This window comes from Echinops telfairi, unplaced genomic scaffold (genome assembly GCF_000313985.2).
Source record: "Echinops telfairi isolate 266 unplaced genomic scaffold, ASM31398v2 ScPeMD7_2;HRSCAF=8, whole genome shotgun sequence".
NCBI classification, from domain to species: Eukaryota; Metazoa; Chordata; class Mammalia; order Afrosoricida; family Tenrecidae; genus Echinops; species Echinops telfairi.
In genome coordinates, this window is record NW_022103898.1 from 25,304,526 (window position 1) to 25,310,692 (window position 6,167).

A 6,167-nucleotide genomic window follows, 5' to 3' on the forward strand; every position below is an offset into this window, starting at 1 on the left:
CAGACCTAACGAGTCCTTTCTCTGACAGTATGTCTGGCAGTGCCCTGCTTCCTTTGCTTAGCCTTTCAGTATCTGAAAAGACTTCGAAGCTATGCGTAAGGTTTTAAGTGGTTTCTTCTCTGAAGTGGGAAGCCAAGCCCTTCTTCCTTGTCTGTTTTAGTCTGGAATCTCTGCTGAAACCTGTTCATTTTGGGGGTGACCCTGCTGGCATTTGAAATACTAGTGACATAGCTTCCAGGCCACCACAGTATGACAAACTGACAAATAATTAATTCATATTGACCCTATTTAAGATATTTGACACTAAATCTTCATAGGAGCAGAGAGCCTCATCTTTCTGAGGAGGGACTGGTAGTTTTGGACTGCTGACCTTGGGGCTCAGAACCCAAAGCCTAACTCACAGTGCTACCAGGGCTCCTTAACATAATGAATAGCTCACTCCAAACTAGGAACATAACCCCACGCATAGATGCTGGAATTTACCGTACATCACACAATGGTAGACTGGCTGGCAAGGGTGTGCTACGTAGTTTACTGCCCCACAGTAGCAAATTACCAAGTAAGTGATAGAGATAAAAATTTACCCAGGGTTATGTTCTTGCTGATGCAGACACATTTTTGAGATGGTGAGATTAATTTCTATGATGGAGCAAAACAGATTGTGTCAACAGAACAGCACACTAGCATTTCTCGGCATCTTGTGAAGCATGCCGTCTTCTGATGCTTTCTCTCCATCTGAGAACCCTGCCAGCCAAGAACAAATTTATTGAGCTAATGTTCTTTTTGTTGTTGTTGGGAATGTATACAGCAAAACATACACGGTGTAACCCATTTCTGCGTGTACAGTTCAGTGATAATGATCACAGTCGCTGAATTGTGCTCCTATGTTCACTTTCCTTTCAAAGTTCTTCCCTCCTTAACACAGACGCCCTGCCCCCCTTTTCCCATGGAATCATTAAGTTGCTCTTGTTTCTTAGATCATTCTTAAAAGAACTCAGTGCAGACATTGTAAAATAGTTTAAGGAGATATTTCTTGTTTACGGTTTGAGGATTATCTCAGGACAACAGTCACACAGATATTCACCAAGCCTTGTGTCTCCAGAAATTATAGATTCATGAGATTTGAAATTCTGTTCTGCATTTCCTCTTTTTTCATCAGGGTTCTTCTGTAGAGTCTTGGATTCAAATCTTCAGTCATGTTAGCTGGCCACCATCCAGGCCTTCTGCTTTTGTAGCAAAAGAAGCCGTTATGCATGGAGACAATCTGCGACACATTTCATATCTTCTGCCTGATTATAACTCTCTTGCCTCTGTTCCAGCAAATGTAGACCAGTTGTTGAATTGCCATTTGGGTTGCTCGGATTGCTGTTTGCAAGTTCTTAAGACCTCAGGCACTGTGCCAGGAACTAGTAGGTAGAACAGAGCCTTAAACATGTTTTAAAGGGATTAGCAGGAATGCCCCACAAAACCCTGACCTAAACCTTTAAACCGAGGAACCAAGGTTTTTGAATGTACACAGCAGCCTCAGTTGCTACTCTAGCTCACTCTGTTGTTCATGTTTTTGTCATTGTTGGAACTCTCACACTTTTTTTCGGTTCAACTTTTTACAAGTATGCAGCTTATTGGCAGCAGTTATAGTAACTGGTTATGCAACCCTACCCATAATACATTATTTCCATTCCCGTTAACCTCTCCTTCCCTCCCTCTTGACCCTGGGAACCACTAATAAACTTTGTTCCTTTATGCATTTGCCCTTTCTTGTCTCTCCATCTAAGTGAGGTCGTACACTAGTAGTTCTTTTGTGATCGATTTATTTCATTCAGAATAATGTGTCCTCATGCTTCATACTTTACTGTTTTGGTCTCCTACTGGCTAAATAGAATTCTCTTGTATGCGCTACCACATTTTGTTAGTCCACTTGTCTGTTGATTGAATCTAGGCTTTTTTCCACCTCTTGACTGTTATGAGGAGCAGCGCTTCGATGGAGCATGTCGGACACTCTGAGGCTCGGCTTTCAAGGGGTTTTGCATTATTTACCCAGGGGCTGGGTCATATGCTAGGTCTGGTCTTTGTGCGGAACCCCCAACCTTTCCCACAACAGCAGTGTCTCTTTACACTCTCTCCAGCCACATTTCCCGTTATCTTCACCCCTCTAGGTTATTTTCTGTTTTTATCTTCACAGGAGTGATTTATGGAGCTCGTTGTGTTGGCTTTTCAACAATAATAGGTATCCTGGCTGTGTTAGTCTGGGTCAACTAGGGAAACAAGTCATAGACACTCATGTGTATAAGAAAGAGCTTTATATAAAGAGTAGTTGTATATTAAGAAAACATCCCAGCCCAGTCCAGATCAAGTCCATAAGTCCAATATTAGCCCATGTGTCCATACCAGTTTATGAATTCCTCTTTAGACACACGCAACACGTACAATGATGCCAAATGCAGGAAGGTCACAGGCCAGTGGATGGAAAGTCTTGTGGATTCAGTCCCTGGAACTGGTCTGGGTCTCGGCTCCCCCAGCTCCAGGACTCTGGTTCCATCAGCGTAGCTCCATATGACTTATCATCAGGAATGTCAAGCAGAGAGAGTTCCCAGGATCCTCAGGAGAAGGCCACTCCCACAAGGAGGGATCAGGATGTGACCTGATTGACAGGCTAGACTCCACCCCTTCATTCTTATCAATTTGGCATGAATTGTGTAATTATCACACTGGCTGTTCTTTCACAATTAACCTCCAGGTCTTTCTCTCTTGGAGCAGCGAACTGTTTGACCTACCAACCTTTTGTACTTAACCATTACATCACGAGGGCTCCTTTAATAAATTTATACACTTGTACTATGGCCTTAAAATGATTACAATCGATACACATTACATCCTTAACAGACAGATGGCCCTTAGTCACTCTGTGCCTGTGTTGTTGAGTGTGAAGCTATGTGTGGTAAACATCGGTAGGGCTCATTTCCTCTCCTCTGTTGAGTTTTCAGGTTAGTTAGAGAGGCCAATTGTTTGCACATAAAACTTCACATTTACCACGAGTAAAATGGAACCTTTGGATCTTATCAGCTCGTACCCCAAGTATCCCTGTTCCTCCTGTATCATTAAATGACCACACCATCCATTTAGTCATTTTAACTAAACACTGAAGAGGTACACAGCAAGCACCCTTGATTTTCTTCCTCTTGTCCAATTCTCTTCCATAGCCAGTCTGGTATCGAGTCCTTATTCACTAGCTGAACTCCTGAAAGACTCTTACTTATCTTTAAAGGTGCCGTTCAAACATTACTTCTTCTAGGAAGATAAGGGAAATACTTCCAAGAAGAGCCAGGAGTTCCACTTTCAGTGCAACTATAGCTGACAGTAAACTTTTATTTATAAATAATCAGTATAGTCCTTGAAGCCAGGGAAGCTAGCTTAGTCCTCTTTGTTGAACTAGTACCAGCCACATTATATCCTTAGTAATTGTTATTAAATAGATGCATTGATCGAGGTAATGAGTAGTGTAATTTCTGGTGGTTATGAATTATCCCCTAAGACAGATTATGAAGGGCCTAAATACTGAGAAAAGAAGTGAGCAAGCGTGGTTGGGCCTGAAAGTCCACCAGGCTATACCCGCCTGTATCCTATGGCCCAGTTGTAGGTGCACCTTCTAAAGTGTCTCCTTAAACAAAGCATGCCTTTCTCTGTTTGCAGTGCAAACTACTTGAGGCTCCCAAAGCCATTTGTGGGTGGCTGGACCAGATCCTTGGGTTGGTGGGACAGGAAAGTAGAAGGTGCCTGGGTGCATGACAAGAAGGAAGGCATTCCCGATAGAGGGTCAGACTGGAAAAACACATAGGTCATGTTGAAGAGAAGGAACTGGTAAAAGAGAATGACAAGGAGCTGTGACATTCTGTTCCTGGGCTGTCATCCTCAGGGGAACTAGCAAGCTCTGAACCCATGTGGTTTGTTAGGGTCCAGAGATAAGCTGCGCGCGCGTGCACACACCACCACCACCACCACCCCACCCCCCAGCCGAGAATTAGGCCTCAAGTTTATTAAAACAGTCACTTGAAAAGAAAGGATGTGGGTCCCTCTGAGAGTTGAGAAAAGGACTGCCTTGAGCATAGATAAGACACACTTTGCTCCTGCGGCAAACCAGGTCCCGCTCTTGAGTGGAGATGAGGACATCATCCAGGGGAACACTTCTAGTTTTTAGATGGCACTTTCAAAGGGAGGAGGTTGTCCCCCTGCAGGTGGTCACCTACATTCCAGTTAGTTCTTCAGTTCGCCCTTAGGTCTCATGCATGTCTCTCTCCGTTTTATCTGGGCTGCTGCTCTGGGTCAGCATGTCTCAGAATTATCTTGAGTACAGTCCCGTACTGGAGTCTGGCTTCAAGATTAAAGTGTTCATTATGCCAGTTCTCACAGAGTCCTTTGTTCCTCATGTGTTTCACAGGGTCTTTTGTTCGTCCCCTTAGCAGACAAGGCAGAAGTCCCTGTTCTGTGGCTGTGGGGAGCCACCAGAGTGGCAGGAGGACATTTGGATGAGTGTCTCAAAAAGGAAACAGATACGTTCTCTCAAGAGGGAGGCATTGGTTCAATAGTATGAATTGAGTAAGATGGAGATCAGGAAATATCATGGGATTGAGCATTAAGGCCTTAATAAGACCTGTGGGGCACCAGCCCCCACAATCAAAAGGGTCCAAGGGGCGGTTATGTAATTGAGGGGTAAAATTAAAGAGACATCAGACAAGATAGAGCATGTGAATGCTCACCTCCGGGACGGCCATGATTTCAGCAGCCAGATCCACACAAAAAGAGAGAATATATTTCCATCCAAGGCTTATATACACTAAGGGGGCATGCAAGCCCCCCTAATTGCAGTTAATTACATGTGTAACAGGAAAGGGTTGTACAATAGGCATACACTTGACAGGAAGGGGACAAGCTAAGGGTGTACACGAAATAGGAAGGGGAGGCACTCGGGGCATGCATGTGATAGGGATGCACAAATGTAACAAGATGGTGGACTCGAGTCAGGATGGCAGCCTAACCTTGGTCAAGACCCTAGAGTCTTGATGGCCTAACAAGAGGTGGCTGGACCTTAGGATAAGTCTTTGGGCTTTCCTTAAGGGGAACAGTCTATTATCCTTGTCAGAAGGGTGTGGCCTCAGAGTGGGACAGACTATAGGGTCTGATTGCTCTAGATGGCTGATCACCTTTAAGCAGTTAACCTCTAAGTGTATAGTCTGTGTTTGCAAACAGCACCTGAGGTTTGGCATGATTATGGGGGGATATCGTGGGGAATAACTTTTGTTTCCCACAAAGACTATCCAAGTGGTGAGGGCAGTAGTCATAGTGGAGTGGGCTAAAAGGTGAAGGAGGGGTTGGAGGTGACTTCTTCAAGAAAGGTGACCTTGGAAGGGGTAGGGAATCAGGAGAAAGGTTCTAACTGGAAGCAAACAGAGTGGCGAAGGGAAAGGTTCCTGTGATACTGAAAAGTACTCAGATGAGGCGAATAATCTGATTTGAAGGGAAGATGAAAGAGGCAAGGATTTGAGAAGCTGAGATTGGGGCTCCAGGGCAAGTAGACAGCGAACGGATACTTGCCAGGAAAAGGGGCATCTCTCTGTGGTAAAAGGAGTGAAGATGGGATTGATGTGTGGGCGGATGTACAACAGAATAAAACACATCCTCCCAATTGCGGTGTTTGCGCCCATTGTTGCAGCCACTCTGCCAGTCTGTCTCACTGAGAGCCTTCCTCTGTGCTGAGCCTCTACCAAGCATGGTCTCCTTATCATATGTCTGATGCCCTCAGCCCAAGTCTTGATGTCCTCGTTTCCAAGGAGCCTTCTGGCGGTACTTCTTTCAAGACGGGTTGTTTGTTCTCCTGGCTGTCCACAGTATGTTCAATGTTGTTCACCAACATCATAATTCAAATACATCAACTGTTCCGTATTCATTATTTGACGTTTACATATGAGGCAATTAAAAAAAATACAGGGCGTGAACCAGGCATGCTTTAGACCTCAAAGTGATCTTCACTAAGCAGATTTGCCCATTGAATGGCAAATCTTTTTATTGTTCTCTTTATTATTATTTTTTAAATCAATTTATTGGGGCTCATACAATTCATCACAATAAATAGATCAATTGTGTACATCTATACATTTGTTGCCCTCATCATT